Genomic DNA, 25,027 nt, shown 5'->3' on the forward strand with positions numbered 1-25,027 from the left:
GCTTGCTCCTGTCTTTGGAGCTCATTTAAGTAGTGCTCTGAATCCTCTCTCCTCGCGCACCCCGAAACAATGGTCTCTTGCCTCTTAGGCAGTTCCAGACATTTTCCTAGACTCCCTCCCGGCTAACTGTGGTACATTATCCCCCTTCAGGCTGTGTTTACACAGCCACCCCTTGTTCTCTCCCTGGGATCTGACCTCCGAAGCTGGAGCCTCAGCTTCTATCCGCCACCGGCCCCAGTGGGTTAGCAGACAATTGTCTCATCCTGGTGAATGCTGGTCAGCACTGATCCTCTGTGTGGGAATCTCTCCGCTTTGCCCTCTGTATTGCTGTGGTCTTCTCCATGGCTCTGAAGCTTCCCCTCCCAGCCGTCTCCACCAGTGAAGGGGCTTCTTAGTGTATGGAAACTTTTCTTCCTTCACAGCTCCCTCCCAGAGGTACAGGTCTTGTCCCTATTCTTTTGTCTCTGTTTTTTCCTTTCTCTTTTGCCCTACCCAGGTACGTGGGGAGTTTCTTGACTTTTTGGAAGCTGAGGTCTTCTGCCAGCTTTCAGCAGGTGTTCTGTGGGAGATGTTCCACATGTAGATGTATTTCTGATGTATTTGTGGGGAGAAAGGTGATCTCCACATCTTACTCCTCTGCCATCTTGAAGGTCTCTCCCATAAGTCTTAATTGTGATATATGATCCATTTTTAACTTTCTTTCATTTTTCCATTTCCCCTTTTATTATTAGGAGTTGACAAATTTAATTCTTAGAATCAGTCAACAATTAACAGAATATTTGTTGAGAAAATTATGTATATAATACTGGACTCAGAACTACAAAGCATCTGTACAAACACACACACACACACACACACATCCAGTGCCATGGTGATGTCATTCTTGTTCTTCGGTTGAGCAGAGGTGGGGAGAGAAGAGTGACATGTGTTAAGGGCCTACCACATGCAGAATACTTAACATATAATGAAGAAATATGCATATTTCCGCTTTCCTACCCTCTCATATTTCTTACTTATACATGGTATTTAATCTTGTTAGCAATTTTGGATCCTACTTATTTTTATTTTCAACTACCAAATGGAAAAACCTAATATTAAAACTATTCATTAGTTTGCTTTACATCACTGAATTATTAATGCAACCAATATTTGAATCTACTTTTCTTAGTCCTAATCCATTGTCTTGTTACACTGTCATTTTCTGATCTGTCTACAGCACAACTGCTTCCTTTTCACTGAGTTTCTGGTAAATACATCTCTTCATGGACCATATTGAACTTTTGGTAGGTCTTGAAAGATAGATATGATGTGAATGATTGTAAAGAAAGAAAAAGATATGAGATGAAATACAGATGGGCACAAAGGGTTTGGATTGAGCAGAAAAACTCAGAAACGTCTAGAATAATATGTTTAACTTGAAGACTTTTCAGATAGAAATTTGGAAAACTGAAATTAGATTGAGAAGGATCTAAAATGGTGGAGACTTCAAAATTCAAGGGCTAATGATTATCCACTAGTACCAAATGATTTTCACTATGTACATGAGGACATATGCGCTCCATCATAATTCATACCTATGCTCTAAGATTCAACTCCTTTTACCAGCCTCCACCAATCATTATAATTTTCATGTGAATAAGAGGGAAAATATTATTGTAAATCACGTCTTTGTGTGAAAGGAACATATCATTAGCACTTCTGTTTTACTTCTATTCAGAAAATTGTTTGAACCTCTAATGGATTGCTGAACATTCTTTTAAATACTGTGAAATAACTAAATTATAATACAGGTTTAAATACACTGAAATTATAATCTAGTTGTATTTGTAAATAAGTTGTTTTGATTTCATTAAAAATTAGGAAAGTTTACTTTTGGAACTTATTTTCTAAAGAAGAATTTGGTAGAGATTACTGATCATCAGGATTATATTTTTTGTGCAAAAGGTTTTTTAAGTCACCTTTATAGAAGTATAACAATGCATTCATTTTATGAAGACTTTTCCTCCCATCATTATTCTTAAAAATGCACAGAATTTATTTTGGACAATTTCTTTTGTAGGATATATTTATATATTTTCACCAAACAGGAAATATGCCAGCTTTGTGTTTTCAGCCTTCCTTAATTCACAGCAGAAACATTACATCACAGGTGAGATTTTTTTTTTTCCAAGAAGTGACATCATGCTGTCTCAAAGAAGGATGGAAGGGGAGGATCACATTGATAATGCATGTCTTGAGCACAAAGGCAAGAACCTTATTAAAAAAGAAATAGCTCTCCACATGACTGCCTTTCCTTAATTCAACCTACTCACTCTCCTTTGCACTACCATCTCTACACCATTCTCAAAGCACTTATTAAGCCATGATTAAAACTCTGTACTATTATTTAATCTTGAAAAATATAGCTGTATTTACATTCTGTTTACCTTCTGTTTCTTTATTTACATTATATTTCATAAAGGTAAATGTTAATATAAGAACAGTATCTGGGGGAAAAATGAGGTCTGGCATGGTAGAGAATACAGATTATTCTTGACAGAAATTTAACCAGTGGGTATTTGGTAACTAGGATTCCTCAAAATATTTGGTATAAAGCATGCCCATCAAGGAGGGTGCTCTCATGAAATAATTTTCCAAAATATTGCATACTTTCTTCTGCCCTGCAATAAAAATAGTCTATTAGTATGTAAATTTTCTAATATTTCAAATATTTTACTGTAAAAAACATTTGCACTAAATATAAACATATGTTCCTGAAACATTTGACCATGAGGAAAGGATTTTTTTCCTTTTTTTGAAATTGCTATTAATATTCACATGTATGAAAATAGTTTAGAAATCCTCAGCATAAGTTATAGAAAGATAAGTTCATGGGTTTCAAATAAAATAAAATAGTAATGGAAATCAGCTTTTTAATTTTTTAAAAAAAATCTTTATTGGAGTATAATTGCTTTACAATGGTGGGTTAACTTCTGCTTTATAAAAAAATGAATCAGTTATACATATATATATATATGTTCCCATATCTCTTCCCTCTTGCATCTCCCTTCCTCCCACCTTCCCTTTCCCACCACTCTAGGTGGTCAAAAGCCACTGAGCTGATCCCCCTGTGCTATGCGGCTGCTTCCCATTCACTACATTTTACGTTTGGTAGTGTATATATGTCCATGTCACTCTCTCACTTTGTCACAGCTTACCCTACCCCCTCCCCATATCCTCAAGTCCATTCTCTAAGTAGGTCTGTGTCTTTATTCCTGTCTTACCCCTAGGGTCTTCATGACTTTTTTTTTTTTTTTAGATTCCATATATATGTGTTAGCATATGGTATTTGTTTTTCTCTTTCAACTTACTTCACTCTGTATGACAGACTCTATGTCCATCCACCTCACTACAAATAACTAAATTTTGTTTATTTTTATGGCTGAGTAATATTCCATTGTATATATGTGCCACATCTTCTTTATCCATTCATCTGTTGATGGACACTTAGGTTGCTTCCATGCCCTGGCTATTGTAAATAGAGCTGCAATGAACATTGTGGTACATGACTCTTTTATTTTTAACATCTTTATTGGAGTATAACTGTTTTACAATCGTGTGTTAGTTTCTGCTTTACAACAAAGTGAATCAGTTGTACATATACATATGTTTCCATATCTCTTCCCTCTTGTGTCTCCCTCCCTCTCACCCTTCCTATCCCACCCCTCTAGGTGTTCACAAAGCACAGAGCTGATCTCCCTATGCTATGTGGCTGCTTCCCAGTAGCTATCTATTTTACATTTGGTTGTGTATATATGTCCATGCCACTCTCTCACTTCATCACAGCTTAACCTTCTCCCTCCCCATATCCTCAAGTCCATGCTCTAGTAGGTCTGTGTTTTATTCCCATCCTACCACTAATCTCTTCATGACATTTTTTTTTCTTAGATTCCTTATATATGTGTTAGCATATGGTATTTGTTTTTCTCCTTCTGACTTACTTCACTTTGTATGACAGACTACAGGTCTATCCACCTCACTACAAATAACTCAATTTTGTTTCTTTTTATGGCTGATTAATATTCCATTGTATATATGTGCCACATCTTCTTTATCCATTCATCTGTTAATGGAAACTTAGGTTGCTTCCAGGTCTTGGCTATTGTAAATAGAGCTGCAATGAACATTGTGGTACAAGACTCTTTTTGAATTATGGTTTCTCAGGGTATATGTCCACTGGTGGGATTGCTGGGTAACATGGTAGTTCTATTTTTAGTTTTTTAAGGAACCTTCATACTGTTCTCCATAGTGGCTTCATCAATTTACATTCCCACCAACTGTGCAAGGGGATTCCCTTTCCTCCACGCTCACTCCATCATTTGCTGTTTTACTGTTTGTAGATTTTATGATGATGGCCATTCTGACTGGTGTGAGGTGATATCTTATTGTAGATTTGATTTGCATTTCTCTAATGATTAAAGATGTTGAGCATTCTTTCATGTGTTTGTTGGCAATCTGTATATCTTCTTTGGAGAAATGTCTATTTAGGTCCTCTGTCCATTTTTGGATTGGTTTTTTGTTTTTTTGTTATTGAGCTGCTTGTAAATTTTGGAGCTTAATCCTTTGTCAGTTGCTTCATTTGCAAATACTTTCTCCCATTCTGAGGGGGTGTCTTTTGGTCTTGTTTATGGTTTCCTTTGCTGTGAAAAGCTTTTAAGTTTCATTAGGTCCCATTTGTTTTTTTTACTTCTGTTTCTCTAAAAATTGGGTCAAAAATGATCTTGCTGTGATTTATGTCATAGCACATTCTGCCTATGTTTTCCTCTACGAGTTTGATAGTGTCTGGCCTTACATTTAGGTCTTTAATCCATTTTGCATTTATTTTTGTGTATGGTGTTAGGGAGTGTTCTAATTTCATACTTTTATATGTAGCTGTCCAGTTTTACCAGCACCATTTATTGAAGATGCTGCCTTTTCTCCACTGTATATTCTTGCCTCCTTTATCAAAGATAAGATGTTCATATGTGCATGGGTTTATCTCTGGGCTTTCTATCCTGTTCCATTGATCTACATTTCCGTTTTTGTGCAAGTACCATATTGTGTTGATTACTGTAGCTTTGTAGTATTGTCTGAAGTCAGGGAGCCTGATACATCCAGATCCATTTTTCATTCTCAAGATTGCTTTGGCTATTTGGGGTCTTTTGTGTTTCCATATAAATTGTGAAATATTTTGTTCTAGTTTGGTGAAAAGTGCCAGTGATAGTTTGATAGGGATTGCAATTAATCTGTAGATTGCTTTCGGTATTAGAGTCATTTTCACAGTGTTGATTTTTCTAACCAAAGAACACAATATACCTCTCAATGTATTTGTATCATCTTTAATTTCGTTCATCAGTGTCTTATATTTTCTGCATACAGTTCTTTTGTATCCTTAGGTAGGTTTATTCCTAGATATTTTATTCTTTTTCTTACAATGGTAAAGGGGAGTGTTTTCTTTAATTTCACTTTCAGATTTTTCATCATTAGTGTATAAGAATGCCAGAGATTTCTGTGCTTTAGTTTTGTATCCTGCTACTTTACCAAATTCATTGATTAGCTCTGTAGTTTTCTGGTAGCATCTTTAGGATTCTCTATGTATAGTATCATGTCATATGCAAATAGTGACAGTTTTACTTCCTCTTTTCTGATTTGGATTCCTTTTATTTCTTTTTCTTCTCTGATTGCTGAGGCTAAAACTTCCAAAACTATGCTGAGTAATAGTAGTGAGAGTGCACAACCTTGTCTTGTTCCTGATCTTAGTGGAAATGTTTTCACTTTTTCACCATTGAGGATGATGATGGCTGTGGGTTTGTCATATATGACCTTTATTATGTTTGGGAAAGTTCCCTCAATGTCTACTTTCTGCAGAGTTTTTATGATAAATAGTTGTTGAATTTTATCACAAGATTTCTCTGCATCTATTGAGATGATCATATGGCTTTTCTCCTTCAGTTTGTTAATATGGTGTATCATGTTGTTTGATTTGCATATATTGAAGAATCCTTGCTTTCCTGGAATAAACCCCACTTGATCACGGTGTAAGATCCTTTTAATGTGCTGTTGGATTCTGTTTGGTAGTATTTTGTTGAGGATTTTTGCAACTATGTTCATCAGTAATATTGCCTTCTAGTTTTCTTTCTCTGTGACATCTTTGTCTGGTTTTGGTATCAGTGTGATGGTGGCCTTGTGGAATGAGTTTGGTAGTGTTTCTCCCTCTGCTGTATTTTGGAAGACTTTGGGAAGGATAGGTGTTAGCTCTTCTCTAAATGTTTGATAGAATTTTTCTGTGAAGATATCTGGTCCTGTGTTTTTCTTTGTTGGAAGATTTTTAATCACAGTTTCAATTTCAGTGCTTGTGATTGGTGTGTTCATATTTTCTATTTCTTCCTGGTTCAGTCTCCGCAGGTTGTGCATTTCTAAGAATTTGTCTGTTTCTTCCAGGTCATCCATTTTATTGTCATAGAGTTGCTTGTAGTAATCTCTCAGGATCCTTCATATTTCTGCAGTGTCTGTTGTTACTTCTCCATTTTCATTTGTAATTCTATTGATTTGAGTCTTCTCCCTTTTTTTCCTGATGAGTCTGGTTAATGGTTTCTCAATTTTGTTTATCTTCTCAAAGAACCAGCTTTTAGTTTTATTGATCTTTGCTATCATTTCTTTCATTTCTTTTTCATTTGTTTTTGATCTAATCTTTATGGTTTCTTTCCTTCTGCTTACTTTGGGTTGTTTTGTTCTTCTTTCTCTAATTGCTTTAGGTTCAAGGTTAGGTTGTTTATTTGAGATATTTCCTTTTTCTTAAGGTAGGATTGTATTGCTATATACTTCCCTCTTAGAGCGGCTTTTACTGCATCCCATAGGTTTTGGTTATCTTGTTTTCATTGTCTTTTGTTTCTAGGTATTTTTTTTATTTCCTCTTATATTTCTTCAGTGATCTGTTGGTTATTAAGTTGTGTATTGTTTAGCCTCCATTTGTTTCTAATTTTACAGATCTTTTCCTGTAATTGATATCTAGTCTCATAGCATTGTTGTCTGAAAAGATACTTGATATTATTTCTATTTTCTTAAATTTACCAAGGCTTGATTCATGACCCAAGATATGATCTATTCTGGAGAATGTTCCATGAGCACTTGAGAAAAAAGTGTATTTTGTTGTTTTGGGATGGAAGGTCCTATAAATACCAATTAAGTTCATCTTATTTAATGTATCATTTAAATCTTGTATTTCCTTCTTTATTTTCATTTTAGATGATCTGTCCATTGGTGAAAGTGGGGTGTTGAAGTTCCCTTCTATGATTGTGTTACTGTCAATATCCCCTTTTATGGTTGTTAGTATTTGCCTTATGTATTGAGGTGCTCCTATTTGGGGTGTATATAAATATTTACAATTGGTATATGTTCTTCTTGGATTGATCCCTTACTCATTATGTAATGTCCTTCCTTGTCTCTTGGAATAGACTTTATTTTAAAGTCTATTTTCTCTGATATGAGAATTGCTACTCCAGCTTTCTTTTGATTTCCATTTACATGGAATATCTTTTTCCATCCCCTCACTTTCAGTTTGTATATGTCCCTAGGTCTGAACTGGGTCTCTTTTAGACAGCATATATATGGGTCTTCTTTTTGTATTCATTCAGCCAGTCTGTGTCTTTTAGTGGAAGCATGTAATCCATTTACATTTAAGGTAATTATCGATATGTATGTTCCTATTCCCATTTTCTTAATTGTTTTGTGTTTGTTATTATAGGTATTTTCCTTCTCTTGTCTTTCTTTCCTAGAGAGGTTCCTTTAGCATTTGTTGTAAAGCTGGTTTGGTGGTGATGAACTCTCTCAGCTTTTGTTTGACAGTAAAGGTTTTAATTTCTCCTTCCAATCTGAATGAGATCCTTGCTTGGGTAGAGTAATCTTGGTTGTAGGTTTTCCTCCTTCATCACTTTAAATATGTCCTGCCACTCCCTTCTGGCTTGCAGTTTCTGCTGAAAGATCAGCTGTTAACCTTATGGGGATTCCCTTTTGTGTTATTTGTTGTTTTTCCCTTGCTGCTTTTAATATGTTTTCTTTATATTTAACTTTTGATAGTTTGATTAATATATGTCTTGGTGTGTTTCCTCTTGTTTTTATCCTGTATGGGACTCTCTGTGCTTACTGGACTTCATTATTTCCTTTCCCATAATGGGGAAGTTTTCAACTATAACCTCTTCAAATATTTTCCCAGTCCCTTTCTATTTCTCTTCTTCTTCTGGGACCCCTATAATTCGATTGTTGGTGTGTTTAATGTTGTCCCAGAGGTCTCTGAGTCTGTCTTCAGTTCTTTTCATCCTTTTTTCTTTATTCTGCTCTGCAGTACTTATTTCCACTATTTTATATTCCAGGTCACTTATCCATTCTTCTGCCTCAGTTATTCTGATATTGATCACTTCTAGAGTATTTTTAATTTCATTTATTGTGTTGTTTATCATTACTTGTTTCCTCTTTAGTTCTTCTAGGTCCTTGTTAAATGTTTCTTGCATTTTCTCTATTCTATTTCCATGATTTTGAATCATCTATACTATCATTATTCTGAATTATTTTTCAGGTAGACTGCCTATTTCCTCTTCATTTGTTAGGTCTGGTGGGTTTTTATCCTGCTCCTTCATCTGCTGTGTGTTTTTCTGTTTTCTCATTCTGCTTATCTTACTGTGTTTAGGGTCTCCTCTTCGCAGGCTGCAAGTTCATAGTTCGTGTTGTTTTTGGTGTCTGTCCCCAGTGGCTAAAGATGTTTCAGTGGGTTGTGTAGGCTTCCTGGTAGAGGGGACTAGTGCTTGTGTTCTGGTGGATGAGGCTGGATCTTGTCTTTCTGGTGGACAGATCCACGTCTGTCGATGTGTTTTGGGGTTTCTGTGGCCTTATTATGATTTTAATCAGCCTTTCTGCTAATGGATGTGGTTTTGCTCCTGTCTTGCTAGTTTTTTGTCATAGGGTGTGCAGCACTGTAGCATGCTGGCCATTGAGTGAAACTGGGTCTTGGTGTTGAGATGGAGATCTCTGGGAGATTTTCGCTGTTTGATATTTTGTGGATATGGGAGGTCTCTTGTGGACCAGTGTTCTGAATTTGTCTCTCCCACCTCAGATGCACAGCACTGACTCCTGGCTGGAGCACCAAGAGCCTTTCATCCACACGGCTGCTTATATCGCAATTGTTGGTCAGTTAAATTCACAGGGCAATTCTCCTTAAGCAGCAATCAGCGGTCCATGGAAGCTGCTAGTGTTGAAGTGTCTCCTGCAGTGGTGGGGATGGCTGTGGCTCACCATGAGTACAAGGACACTGGCAGCAATTCTGGGAAGTACTCCCTGGTGTGAGCCATCCCAGAGTCCTCCATTAGCACCACCAAAACGGAAACCAACTTTAAAATAATAATGAACTGGAGATTTAAATAAGAAAATTCACAACTAAAATTAACTTAATTTTCAGTCAAATTTAAGTGGATATCAGCTAAGATAAACTATTTTACATACATACATATATATGTATATATATATATTAACTATATGGTAACTACAAACAAAAACCTGCAATAGATACACATTAAATAAAGGAAACCAAACAAAACACTAAAGTAAATCAAACTTCCAGGGAAGAGAATGAGAGAAGGAGAAAAGAACAGAGAAGAGCTACAAAAACAACCAGAAAACAATTAACAAAATAACAATAAGTTCATACCTATCAATAATCACTATAAATGTAAATTGTCTAAATACTTCAATCAAAAGACATAGAGTAGATAACTGGATAAATAACAAGACCTACAAGAAACTCATTTCTGAACTAAAGACACACATGAACTAAAAGTGGAGGGATGGAAAAATGTATTACATACACATAAAAATGAAAAAATACAAGTTGGAGTAGCAATACTCATATCAGACAAAATATACTTTAAAACAATGATTGTAACAAAAGACAAAGGAGAGCATTACATAATGATAAAGGTGTTTATCAATGAAGAGGTGGGCAAACAAGCCCAAAGTCAGCAGAGGAGGGAAATAATAATGATAAGTGTGGAAATAAATGAAAGGGAATCTAACATTTTTTTAAAAATTAGAGAAGATTAATAAAAGTCAGAGATGGTTTTTTGAAAAGATAAACAAAGTTGACAAACTATTAGCAAAGCTAAACAAGAATAAAGAGGTGGCCCAAGTATATAAAATTCAAATTGAAAAAAGAGACATTACAATCAATACCACAGAATTACAAACAAACATGAGATTACTACAAATAATTATATGGCAACAAATTGGACAAAGTAAAGTAAATGGATAATTTCATAGAAACATACAATCTTAGAAGAGTGAATCAGGAAAAAATTGAAAATTTGAACAGACCGATTACTAACAATGAAACTGAATGAGTAATTAAAAACCCAACAAACAAAAGTCCAGGACCAAATGGCTTCTACAAAATAATTAAAGAAAAGTTAACACCTATCCTTCTTAACAATTCCAAAAAATTGAAGAGAAAAGAATGCTTCCAAACTTGTTATATGAGGCCAGCATTACCCTTATTCTAAAACCAAACAAAACAGTGCAAGAACACAAAACAGTGCAAGAACAGAAAACTACAGGACAATATCCCTGATGAACATAGATACAAAAATCCTCAACAAAATATTTGTAAAACAAATTTAACAATACATTAGAAGGATCATACACCATGGTTAACTGGAATGCAAGGATGCAAGGATGGTTCAATATCTACAAATCAATCGGTATGATAAACCACTTTAACAAAATGGAGGTAGTTAAAAATCATATGATCATCTTAGTAGATGCAGAAAAATCTTTTGACAAAATTCAGTGCCCATTTGTGATTAAAACTCTCAAAACAGTTAGTACAGAGGAAACATACCTCAACATAATAAAAGCCATATGTAACAAACCCACAACTAACATAGTCAACAGTGAAAGCTCTTCCTTTAAGATCAGGAACAACACAAGGATGCCCACTCTTGACAATTTTATTCAATATTGTATTGGAACTCCTAGCCACAACAATCAGACAAGAAAAAGAAATAAAATACATCCTGATTGGAAGAGAAGAAACAAAATTGTCACTATTGGCCTATAATCTGACACTGTATGTGGAAAATCCAAAGACACCACCAAAAAAAATAATAATAAATTTTGTCAACTTATGAGACACAAAATATATATACAGAAACCTGTTGCATATTTTACACTAACAATTAACCATGTGAAAGAGAAATTAAGAAAAACAATCCCATTTACAATTGCATAAAAAAGAATAAAATGCCTTGGTATAAATTTAATAAAGGAGGTAAAAGACCTGTTCACTAAAAATTATGACTTCATTGAAAGAAATTGAAGATGACACAAATAGATGGAAAGATATACTGTGCTCATGCATTGGAAAAATTAATATTGTTTAAATGTCCATAATACTCAAAGGTATCTACTGACTCAATGCAATTCCTACAAAAATACCAAAGGGATTTTTCACATAACTAGAACAAATCATCCTAAAAATTTTATGGAACACAGAAGACCTCAAATAGCCAAAACAAGCTTGAGAAAGGACAATGTTGGAGATATCATGCAGCCTAATTTCAAACTATACTACAAACCTATAGTAATTAAAACACAATGGTACTGGCACAAAAACAGACACATAGATCAATGGAACAGAATAGAGACCCTAGAAATAGATCTATCCTTATAAAGTCAATTAATCTACAACAAAGGAGGCAAGAATATACAATGGGGAAAAGACAATCTCTTCAATAAATGGTGTTGGGAAAATTGGACAACTACATGCAACAGAATGAAAGTAGTGTAGACCACTTTCTTACACCATATACAAAAATAAGACAGTTTAAAGACATAAGTATAAGACATGAAACCATAAGACTCCTAGAAAAAGACATAGCAGTAACCTCTTTGACATATAGCATAGAAATGATCTTTCTCATCAGGCAAGGGCAACAAAAGCAGAATAAACAAATGGGACTACAATAGACTAAAAAGCTTTCCATAGCAAAGGAACCCAACAACAAAATGAAAAGGCAACATATTAAATAGGAGGGGATATTTACAAATGATATGTTTGATAAGGGGTGAATATCCAAAATATATAAATAATTCATACAACTCAACATCAAAAAAAAAAACTGATTTAAAAATGGGCAGAAGACTTGAATGGATATTTGTGTAAAGAAGACATACAGATGGCCAACATGCACTTGAGAAGATACTCAACATCACTAGTCATCAGGGAAATGCATATCTAAACCACAATGAGGTATCACCTCATGCCTGTCAGAATAGCAATTATTTAAAACTTGCAACAAATAAAAAGTGTTGTTGAGAATGTGGAGAAAAGGGAACCATCTTGCACTGTTTGTCAGAATTTAATTTGGTGCAGCCACTATGGAGAACAGTGTGGGGGAAAGGGGGGATGCAATGAATTGGGAGTTTGGGATTGACATATATACAATATTGATACTAAGTATAAAATAGGTAACTAATGAGAACCTACTGTATAACACAGGGAACTCTACTCAGTGCTCTGTGGTGACCTAAATGGGAAGGAAATACAAAAAAGAGGGTATATATGTCTATGTATAGCAGATTCACTTTGCTTACAGTAGAAACTAACACAACACTGTAAAGCAACTATACTCCAATAAAAATTAAAACCTCAAAAAAAGTTTTATTGTTCACATACAGCATCAATATGTATACAGCAATAAGAAATCAAAATATAGTAGGAGAAAAAGTCACTCATATATCCACTCAAAAAAAAAAAAAAGAAAAGAAAGAATAGAAAAAAGAATCAAAAGGAAAAATATATAAATGAGGTCTCTGGAAAACTGCCAGCATTGAATTTTTTCTAAGATTCAGCCCTGCTTTTATTCTTGCTTCATTGGCCAGTACATCTCCGTGTCTGAATAGATCTATCTTTGTATTTCTCAAAAATTTCATAAAGTCTCACCCATGAATAGGTCCTTTTTTTCCCCTTTCCAACCTCATCATCTAGAATGGCATACCTGTAGCATTAATCTCTAACAAAATCCCTTAATGCTACATGTTATTCCATGTCTTTTTGACTTAGCAATGGAGATCTCTTTACACATTTTATCACCCACTGTGTTCACCCTTGACCTCAACCTCTATGAATTAGCCTAGCTCACAAACTCAGTTATATTCCACTACATAAAATCTTTCACAACCCATTCAAATAACAACTGTTCTTCAGATCCAGGACCACCACTGTAACACACCTGCTACACTCCATATTTTACTGATCAGGAATTGTTTATTATTTTACTTGTTTAAATGTCTGTCTCTTCTTGAGCTGTTTGAGATTGGTGACCAATTCTTTATCAAGCGTTGGAACCTATGGCCTTGTATGAATGCTCCAGAGGGAGCATGTTTGCTGTTGAATGGGCAACTGGATGAGTGAATGCCTTTATAAGGACTTTTACTTCTACTGAGATATGAGAATTTTAGATGTCAATTTTTTTTATGATTTAAGGTTAACAATCATTTAATGTATTAACATTATCACTTATAAACACACAATTTGCATATACAGGGAAAAATAGGTTCTGAGGACACAACAGAATACTAGAGACAGGCAAGCAATCAAAAAAAAAGATCAACCCTAGGGGAAAAAAATGGAACTGCATCCCATGCCAGTGTCTACATAAACTTGGGAAGGAGAAAGAAAGATCACACAGTATCACAATGTAGAGAATAAATGTGGGTCATTCTGTCTCAATGGCAGGAACTTCTCCCATGATCCATATCTTGCATCCCGGTCTGGCCCGTTTCATGAAGATGATCTGAAACACAACCACGGGTTTCTCCCTTCTCTTTACATCTAAGACCCTGAAGTTAACTCAAGGAACTAAAAGAACAGAGCTAAGAAACAAGCAGACTGGCATGTGTGCAATGTCAACAGCCAACTAGTTAAAAGTACACATGGAAGCAAAATACTGACTAAACCTGAACAAGTTCTTTCCAACTCACCTAACTTCTTGATTTAGGATTACCGAAGTGTTGGCATCTACGAGAGTTGGGGCCAGGGAAATGAAGAATCTCAGCCCATCTTTATACTGAGTATGTATTTCCTCTCAGGATCAAGTCACTACTGACAGTGAACTTCAAGACTCAACTATAGTTGCCCAGTGGGGCTGGCCCCACTGGAGACAGGGACTGGAGATTGGGGGGCACACATGTGCCCAAACTTCAGTCCATAGCTCTCCTCCTTCTGTCAGAGGGAAGCCAGGGGAACACAGGTAGACCATGTGCTTCAAAGGCATTTCACTGACATAACTCAGTATCTGTGGTTCCAGTAACTCCAGGTTCAAAATTAATACCCCAATGCAACATTAAAAACTGAGTTTAGTATTTTGTAAGTAAAGCATACAGTTCAAATAATGATTACTATCTGAACAAAACCATTCTTATTACATACAATGTAAAGTAACTAAAGCAACACTTTTAACCATCAAAACCAGTGTAGATAGCTAGTAGGAAGCAGTTGCATAGCACAGGGAGATCAGCTCGGTGGTTTGTGACCACCTAGAGGGGTGGGGTAGGGAAGGTGGGAGGGAGGGAGATGCAAGAGGGAAGAGATATGGGAACATATGTATATGTATAACTGATTTACTTTGTTATAAAGCAGAAACTAACACACCATTATGAAACAATTATACTCCAATAAAGATGTTAAGAAAAAAAAGTGTTGTCACACATCACATCTGGCAACTTTCCACCATGTCAAACATCCAAAGAGATGACAGCAAAGTATACTTCTTTTCAGCTGTAAGCAAACTCTCCAGTGTCAACAAGTGCAATAGAATTGGTTAGGAAAACAGAACTGTGGTCACCACAAAGTTCATTTGGCATATGGTTTCATATGGAGATAGATCTATTTAAGTCTGCCTTAGAGATGGAGTGGGTGGATAAGTGAAACAAATGACTATGTATGTAACTGGTCACATAGGATAAAAACAGAATTTGTGCTACTATGAGTGTATTTTATGGAAAATAGGTCCACATGGAGTATAGGGGCAGAGACCTTCAATGTGCTAAACTGCCTTTGTAAAAAGTAAATTTTTTAAAGCACACAGGACAGAAAACTGGAATAATTGAAATTTTAAAAGTTACATAAATAAAGAAATAAGAAATAACAAAAATGCATGACTCTCAGTTTTCCAGAGCTTCACACATAGTTGGGGCTCAAATTAAATGGTTTAAGCTTCTCTGTGACATTTGAGTGAAGAATAAAAACAAGGCTAGTGTCCTGGTCAGGTGGGGTAATACCTTGCCCAGGTCATTCATGTCCTTAGGCTGCAATTCCTATCTGTAATCTGACTCTCCCCCACCATGCCACCACCAGGGATCCAGTCACCCCAGTGCTCAGGGATAGCCACAGAGACCCAGTCCTGCACAGGACAGGAAATGGGCTCTTTAACAGCCTTCAGAAGGGTGGAAAAGAGGATCCTCAGTACAGCCCAATCCCCTGAAACAGTAATACTGTAACTATGGCTCTCATTCCACTTTCCTCACCATTCTCTTAATATTAGTTTCTCAACAAGTAGAAAAAGAAGCTATAAGTAGGCTGAAGTGGCAATAAAAACTCAAAGCAAACACTAAAAACATGATGCCTCTGAATAAAGCAAATCTACCTCCACACACTTGTTTGTAATTGTTTTTCCTTGTTCAAGTTTTAAATGATAAAGCCCTAAAACGCTGAGACTCAAGTCTACTCCTAATTTGGGATGTTTTCCAAGGATCACTACCAAAAACAAACTAGTAAGAATAAAATGAAAAAGCATCATTTTAAAGGGGGAGATCTGCCATCCTGCCTATCATCCTGAGGAGTCAGCTTTGCTGAAAGTCTGCAGAGCCCCAGAGTCTGTGGGGATATCACACGGCTGCCTCAGGAAGGTTCCATCCTACACTTCCTGAAGTAATGTGCAACCAGTTCTGGTCTGAGGTTTCAAAGTCTGACATTAAACCAAAACAGCTGCAGTTCTTGCCACAATCACTCACTCACTCATACATCGCCATGTTACTAGCATAACAGTGAAATACATTTTTCCTTAAGCATTAAGACCTAATTCTGAAAAGAAAATGGCCTTTACAAACAGGTGTGTTCAAATAAGGTATTCTGAGAGTTCCATAAAAAAACTCCTAGAATGAGCCAGTATCCCCAAATAGTCTACATTTTAGCTAAACAGCAGTCCAAAGCCTTCTCTGTGGTACTTATATGGATTAGTTATAAGTATGATGTCACTACTTTCAAAGGAATTACTAAAACTATTATTAAAAACATTTATAACGAAGAGAAATACCCTGCAAATTATATTATTGCACCCAGGGTATCAGAAGCTATGCACATCTAAGTTCCAAGGACTCTAGAAGACCCAGAACGGAGATCCCAAGGCCATGCCTGTGGCTGCTCCAGCCCGCATGTCCAGCGCCAGGTCATAGTCATTGTCTCGATATCGCTCACAAATGATGACTTGGTTGGCAGGCTGCTGTCCGTAAAGTCCGGCATACGGGTACTGGTAGGGTACAGCATAAGCCTGCCCATTTGCAGCATAGACAACTTGAGTTCCTGGAGGGTATGCACCACTGTATGGACCATAGCCATATGCCTCAGAGGTTGGTGCAGCATAGGCTGTGTAAGGAGGTGGGGAGGAAGCCAAGGCAGTCTTATCATACATGACTTCAGAGCCAACATAAGCTGTGTTTGTCCTGGAATCCTGAAGTGTAAATTTCCAGGCCAAACAATCATCTGTGCTTTCTGCACAAAGACTGATGGTTTCCCCATTTAGGCAAACAATCTGCAGCAGACGGTCTTTTTGCTTCCCATCTGGAGGCCGAATGTCCTGACATTCATGTCCCATGTAGAAGTTGATGCAGTCCACTGGCATGTGGACCTTATCCTCTACACTCTGCCGAGTTTGGTCATCATAATAGATCAGGTGACCATCTGACCACAGGTCAAACCAATTTTTCTTCCAGCACTTCAAAATAGTACTCTGTCTCAGCAACCATCCCCTCTTCACAGACGCTGTATTTTCACCTGCAAAGCCTCCGGCCACAGCCGCACACCGAAGCAGGGCAGGAGCGCAAGGACGCTGCCCAGCTCCTCGGCTCCGACTGCCTCAAGCCCCAGATGTCAATTTTTAAAATAAATTAACTTAAAGTTTTTATGAAATTCCATTAAAAATCGAATGGGTATCTAATTCTGAAATTGACAAAAGTTAATATGCATAATCAATAAATTTTCTTATAAAGTACTTAATAAAGATAAACAAAATTGTGCAAATGTAGAATATTTACAAATATGTATGAAACAGAATATTAAAATAAATGAGTTTATTCTCCCTTTTAATTAAGCCAATGACATTTTTTCTTTTCTCTTTCAAACAGAATTTTATTTTATAAAAGTAACTTAGAAAATAATAAAATTAAAATAATTTTTATAGAAACTCAACCTATCCTGCTGGCCATACACCTTTCATAAACATAGAAAGGCATTGATAAATACCTTTGGGAGAATTGGGAGAAAATCTATATTAAAAATGGAGGCAGGGTGCTGCAGAAGAGATGATGAAGAACAGGAAAGTTACTTTCCTGTGGAAACTATAAAATGAAAGCAGTATTTATTTTAGAATTTTAAGTACTATTATAAAAATCTCCCTAATATTAAATTTGTGGTCATTGTTACAGAAAGCATCTTTTTGATGGAGAGCTTATTCCAAAGAAAACATATTAAGTGCAGTAGAATTTTCAATACAAACTGTTTGTGTTGGCAAGGAGGCACAAGTACGTTGGGAGTGAGGTGATAGATGGATAGAAGTTCAAGCATATTATTTTACAAAACTTACAATCTCTCCCTGATACATCTGTCATGAAAATAAGAATTTATTTATACCTTTTTAAGGACTCCACTTAAAATAAAATGTTCCTAATTGGTTCTTGATATCTGGTCTAACTGGAAAGCACTGATCTAATAAGTAGTTGTCCATTTGTCCTTCAAAATCTAGCTCAAATTTTACTTTTTTACAAATCTTTATCTTTCACCTACTAAACAGTGTGTTAAATTCAGGAAGGTTTCTAGGTAAATCCAATTATGTGTTTCCAACAAACAAAGCTATTCTTAGTATATAGTTGAGGAAAAAGTGAAAATATTTATTAGTATTTGAATCTAACAGTACAGAGCAGGCAAACCAACTAAATATTCTAATTATCCAGAAATATCTGTAATTAAAAGTGTTTCTCTTTTTTTCTGTGCTGAATTAGTATAGCATTATTGAATGGTTTTCCTGTCAACAGATATATAGATGAAAGATAGATAGATAGATAGATAGATAGATAGATAGATAGATAGATAGATAATAGATAAAGAGAGATAGGTGACAGAGAGAGAGAGAGAGAGGGAGAAAATCGGATAAAATCTGTACAAATACAATTATACAGAACACATAGCCTTAGTTTTGAGTAGAATGTTATTCTAGTTGACATTTTTTAATGGTATGTGGATCAGGACAAGCAGAAGGGAGGAAGGCACCTAGGGTACACATATTAAGGAAGTCCTCATCAGGGTGGTACAAGTGTGGGGTCAGTCCCTGAAAATGATTGCAACCTTAAATTTTGCCCCCTATGTACCTCACTCATATCACTCTGGTCTCTGCAATTGCCCAGTTTGGGAATTACCTCACTGCCTTATCAGCTTTCTTCCAAATTCCCAGTGCCTCCCATGATGCCTAGCTTCTGAGATGTCCTCCTGCAGTAGAGCACTGAACCCCAATCATATTTAAGAGTTTTTCTGTCCTATTTCCTTATCAAAACTCCAGTTGTTTCTGCACTGTTCATGTGGAGAATGCTGTCACATAGACAACTTTATAAATAGCTGTTTCAGTTTTGAGATAAAAAGACTGAAAAAAGTTCATCTAAGCTCCCCAGATAGTACTTGAATTTTATTGAAAAATGCCTGCATACTAAGGAATGCATCTTTTAGTGTCCTTTTCTCACTTCCACCTCAGTGCATTTGCTGGTGTGACCTGATCCCACGGTCCATCTACAGCTTCCAGTTGAGACCTGCCTCCTGGGGAGGATTCTTCTTCACACGTCTCCAGGGAGCTGCCACTCACATTACTGTCCACAGTAGACCCTGTGCTTTTTATTTTGTTACATACACTTTAATTTCTTATTTATTGTGGTTTTTCAATTGTCTTATATGCATTGGTTTTATCACCTTGATTGTATTTTAATTTATTTACAGTCAGGTTTTTCCACATTCAGACTTTTATTTTATAAATCACAAATCTTTAATTCTCTGACATCAGAACAGACTATAATAGAGAAGCCGAAGTTATAGATTTGGGGGCCGGGATTCTCACTTGCATCACTAAAATGAATTCACAATTGCAAACTCACCATACCTCTGCTTAAAGCAAACCCTGCCAGCATGTCTTTCCCTATGCTTTACCACTGCCGTTTTTGAGTGTTGTGTGTGTGTGTGTGTGTGTGTGTGTGTGTGTGTTTGTGAAAAAGACAGAGATATAACAATTAAGACTGACTGGGGCTTCCCTGGTGGCGCAGTGATTGAGAGTCCGCCTGCCGATGCGGGGGACACGGGTTCATGCCCAAGTCTGGGAGGATCCCACATGCCGCGGAGTGGCTGGGCCCGTTAGCCATGGCCGCTGAGCCTGCGTGTCCGGATCCTGTGCTCCGCAGCGCGAGAGGCCACAACAGTGAGAGGCCCACCTAGCACAAAAAAAAAAAAAAAAAAAAAAAAAAAAAAAAAAAAAAAAAAAAAACCTGACTGAATGCTTACTTTTGCCCTGGACCTGCCCTAATCAATTTACATGTAATATTTTATCTATAGTGTCAGTATTATTCTTATCCTTACTATATAGATAAGAAAAAGTAGGCATACTATATAGATAAGAAAAAGTAGGCAGAAAACGTTTAAACAAGGAGTCCCATCCTCATATATATACTTTGTGGTACACGGGCCTCTCACTGTTGTGGTCTCTCCGTTGTGGAACACAGGCTCCGGATGTGCAGGCGCAGCGGCCATGGCTCACGGGCCCAGCCGCTCCGGGGCATGTGGGATCTTCCCGGACCGGGGCACGAACCCGTGTCCTCTGCATCGGCAGGCAGACTCTCAACCACTGCGCCACCAGGGAAGCCCATACCACTGCCTTTTAATTGGTGACAAAAGAATCCCATTGTCATTTCTCCAAATGAAGGGAATATATTCGATTTTAAAAAATGACTAAGCAACCTCTAGTCTGAAATCCAACTACACAATGTTGTATGGGTTTGGTAGCATTCTACCAGATTTTCTCGTTAAAACCTTTACACAACAGTGATCCATCACTAAGTAAGATGTTCAATGACTTTAGAAGTGGAGGTTAAGAGACATTATAATCAAATAATCTTTTTTCTAAAACAGTTTAACCCTCCTTGTCAATAGGAATAATGGTAACATACTTTTAGCCTGGGACTCACCAATTCTAAACAACATTATTGGAGATGATACATGGTTTGTTTGTTTCTTTGCTTATTTGTGAAACTTTAGTTAAAAACTAAATTATATAGTAATAGATAAAGAAATAATTTAATTCAACTTTTGCTGACATAAAGATGGAACAAAAAACAAGGAGAGAAACAGAAATGGTGATTACTTTTCAAGTAAATATTAATAAAGAAATACTGTGTGTGTTTTAAAGCATGGGGTTTGGAGATGGAAATATTTAGTATTGATATTGTTTTAACTTTCATAATGGATACTTTTGAACATATGCATAAATAGTTTTGCATGAAAAATTCCCATCTACCTACCACCTGAATTTAGCTAACATCAACCTTGGCCGGACCTAGCCTAGCCTCACCCCCTTCCAACCTTCATCCTTCAAATTTTTTTGAATGTATCTGAGAAATCTTATCATTTCATATGTTAATATTTCAGTATGTAATTTCAAAAATGAGAAATCATTAACTTAACCAAAACATCAGTATTAGATGTAAAATTTAAAATAATTTATTATCATCAAATATCCAGTCAACATGGATATTTCCAATTATCCATTAATAAGAACGTGATTTTAGGCCTTATTTTTCCTCTTACTTCTGTATGGCTTCATTCTTCTTCTCTGTAAAATGAAGTTAAAAGCCTCACCCGAAAGGGGGGTTGGGGATTAAATGAGGTAAGAAATATATATATATTCTTTTTAATAAGATATTTTTATAATACAATTTTAGATTTTGGGAATATGCATTAAATCTAAGTCATCAAAAAGTCATCAAAGGCAAATACAAAAATTAAATTGAGACTGGAAAAACTGTAATTCACACTCTGACCATCTTTGGATTCCTCCTTTGTGTTCTCTCTTCTCCCTATTCAGACCCATTGCTCTCACTTCTTCCTCACTCATATTTACCTATTTGTGTCCCCCCAAAAGATGACTATTACATGTTTGTCACTCGGAAATGATAAGCAAAACCACACTATGGTGTTGTAGTTGTTGACGGAAAAAACAAAAAGAATGGCAATGTATAAATTTTTTCACATATTTTAGATCACAACTTTGAGCCCTATGGACCATTTATAAGCAGAGGAAATTTCTCTCTGCATCTGAATCCATAGAAGTGACAGCTAACTCCAAGTATATATTTATAAAAAGTAACTAGTCTCCCTTAATATAGATAGATTTCATAAAGATTTACCCTAATCACATGTCACTCATAAGAAATGAGAGGGCCAATTTCCTCCCGATTTTAATTTTTCACTAATCCAGATTTTTCCTTATTTTGATATTATTTCAAATGAAATATGGGAAGGAGAAGTGTTAAATAGTTGAAGCTAAATTCCAAATACATTTTTAACGATAATTAATGCTCAATTTTTAATAACAAATGTCAAAGTTTTGCCTCCTATGAGCAGTGTATGTGTGAGCCCATTTTTTTCACAGTCTCACTGACATCCTTTTAAATGTTTGCCCATTTGATATATGAAAATAATATCTCTTGTTTTAAGTTGTGTGTCTTTGGTTAATAGTATGGTTGGATATTTGATATTTTATTGGTTATTTCATTTGTCTCATGAATGTTTACACACTTTTTACATTTTTGTATTGGACATTTGTCTTTTTTATATTGAATGCTTTTTTATCATATGTACACAGTACACTTTTCATTTCCCTGTTTTCCAGGTTACCAAACTGCTCTGAACTTTCTATATTTTGACTGGCATTGTGTGCCTTGAATATTAATAATCATTGGACTTGCATGGTATTTAAAAGTTGAAGATTTCAAAGTACTTCATTGTAATGAATTCCCATCACACCCCAGTGTTACAAAGGCCTTTTAAAAGCAGTAAATTGAAAGTGACATTTTCCTGGATTTATGGTCAATGAGATGGCAAATTTATGACCAGAAACAAGAATCCAGTTATCAATACCAACTCCATCGTCTCTTTTTTGTTTTTTTTACCTGTTACCATGGGAAATAGAAAACTACATATATGCAGGACATCTGCAAAAACCCAACCAATTGGTTTTTGTTTTGTTTTTTGTTTTTGTTTTTTTATTTTGTTTTTGTTTTGTTTTATGATCCTGTCTGTACGTGAGGACCAGCAGATAAAATTTTGATATTCACAGTTATCATTCTATGACCTTGTCAGGTGATGGTGAACATTCCAACAAGTACACCTAAGCATTTGCTGGATGCCCAGACTGTGTTCTGAAAGATGCAAGAAAAGGAAAGGAAAGCTCTTTTACTAGCTGTGAAGGCTGCATTTGTGGAATATACCCTTGCTCAAACAATTTTGGTGTTATTTTTGCAATTTCCCTCAGAAACTGTTTTGCTCCCACTGTATTTTGTTTAAATTATGATTTTGAAAAAAAGGAACAATGACAACGTGAGCATTCTGCATTTCACTAAACTTAATTTAAAATAACAAATGGCTTTTAGCCCACTTTGTCTTGGTCCCATAACCCTCCTTACTAAGAAATTCACTTTCAAAGGGAAAACAATCCTTTTTCACTATTGATGATATTCAAAAGACCACCATTATCATAACCTAAAAAGCAAAGTTAAAGGAGGGTCCTTCAGGAATAGAAGAAATATTTGGACAGCAGGTGAGTCTCTGTTATTTAGTATTGTGTCCTCAAGGCCAGGCTCAGTTCCTGGCATATAGTAGACACTCAATAATTCTTACTAAGTGAATAAAAGAAAAATTCAGAATTCCAGAACCAACTGATAAAACAAGAATTTCATAGTGTGACACTGACATTGAGATTACTACTCATACCGATGGAACAAATACCTCTTTGTGTAGTTTTACAAGATTCAGCAATTAAAAAATAAAATTTTATTTAGAAATTACTTGAATTATTCAAATATATTTATAAGCATAATAAACTATTTGATAAAGAATTTAGTTATATGATATATGCAAATATGTACTTTCTAGTATTAATAATAGAAGAAATAATCTAGTCTATGATGTAGGAAATATTGTGTTAGAATAATATTTTTATGACAGTTTTCCAGGATAAACATCACCAGCAAACAGGCATGATTAATTGAAAATGACAGGATCAAAATGATCTATTAGGAAGGTTTGATGTGCAATCGAGGCTTAATATATTAGAAAATATAACTATTATAAGGAAAATGGATACTCTTTGTAAATTATCAAGTAATTGTACAGTAAAAATAGTTCACAGCTGTCTTATTAATTTAAGATTACCATTTGAGGATTTAGGGACAGTAAAATATTTTTACTTATAAAAAAGTTAATTAAGAATTATTTTCCTGTCTTCTGTGAGTCTTACTTTCTCTGAGATCTGGTTAGAACTGTTAATGCAATCTTGTGTTTGTACTTAGAGAACTTCCCTTTTAGAAATTGTCATTTGAGGATGAAATATCTGTATCTCTCTACTTCATTGACTCTCCATCTGTTGTCAACAATTATTTGGGAGAGCACTTCTTATTTTCCTCACACTGACTCTTAATTTACTTTTATCTTTTAACAGTTTCATAATTAACTCTATATTATAGTAAATGTCCTTAGGAAAAATGCTACAAAAATAGTTTAATGCAGAATATTTACACTACAGAGGACTTGAGGTGAACTGGCTCCCATAATGGGCATCCAGATTCCCTTTCTTTTTTAATTGAGTAATGGATGTTATATACTTCATTGCTAGTATTGTTCTGGGTTAAAAACAAAATAATTATGTAAGCTAAAACAAATTGGATGGATGGGTTTTTTTGCAGAACAAAAAGTAGGTGTCCTGAAATAATTGATAATTAAATCCAGCATAAATTGCTGAAATGTTCCCAGATCAAATTTAAAAGTGATATTTGGGTTACTTAGCCCTTTAAGTCTATCAATGAGCTCTTGTTAACACCTCCCATGTCATTATCAATTCAAGAATATCATTTTTTATTAAAATAACATCTGTTACTTAGAACGTATTTTCATACATTTCTAGATGTAATTGGAGGTGTGATTCAGAGAATAAACTGACTATAACATTTCAGAACTTGGTAAGTGTTAATAGCAGTTTCAAGTAGAATGAGAAGCAAAATGCCACTCTCTACTTCAATAGAGGTTGGGTGGGGAAATGGGAAATGGATTCTAAAACTAATTTGCTAAAGCACTTGAGGTTACAAAATTAGAAGTGGTTTCCACGAGCTGAAAATTTTTACACTGTCATGAAGAACAGTAGGATAGAGTCTGAAATTGTTACATTATTTGTTCCTACTCAGTGAGTTATTCTTCTTGATTTAGGGGTATACATTAAACACTGCAGAAAGCCTTCTTATATAAACTAATTACAATCTTAACAAGTAAAAAAAAACAACTACTATAAATATTGTGCAGAGAAAACAAGTTGAAAATATGCTTCTGGATAACTCAACCAAAATAATTTCTTACAGTAATATAAATTGAATGATAAATGCAATTAAGCAT

At 35.5% G+C, this 25,027-nt stretch overlaps 1 protein-coding gene and 1 pseudogene across 2 annotated transcripts in view; one reads left to right on the forward strand and one right to left on the reverse strand.

The window, feature by feature from the left end:
• The window catches only part of LRRTM4 (leucine rich repeat transmembrane neuronal 4), an 881,514-nt gene that overhangs the window by 776,395 nt on the left and 80,092 nt on the right, over positions 1-25,027 (forward strand). The window lies entirely within an intron of this gene.
• LOC131765902 (pleckstrin homology domain-containing family B member 2 pseudogene) lies at positions 16,440-17,036 on the reverse strand (annotated as a pseudogene).

The sequence above is a fragment of the Kogia breviceps genome, chromosome 11 (assembly GCF_026419965.1).
Source record: "Kogia breviceps isolate mKogBre1 chromosome 11, mKogBre1 haplotype 1, whole genome shotgun sequence".
Taxonomy (NCBI): domain Eukaryota; kingdom Metazoa; phylum Chordata; class Mammalia; order Artiodactyla; family Physeteridae; genus Kogia; species Kogia breviceps.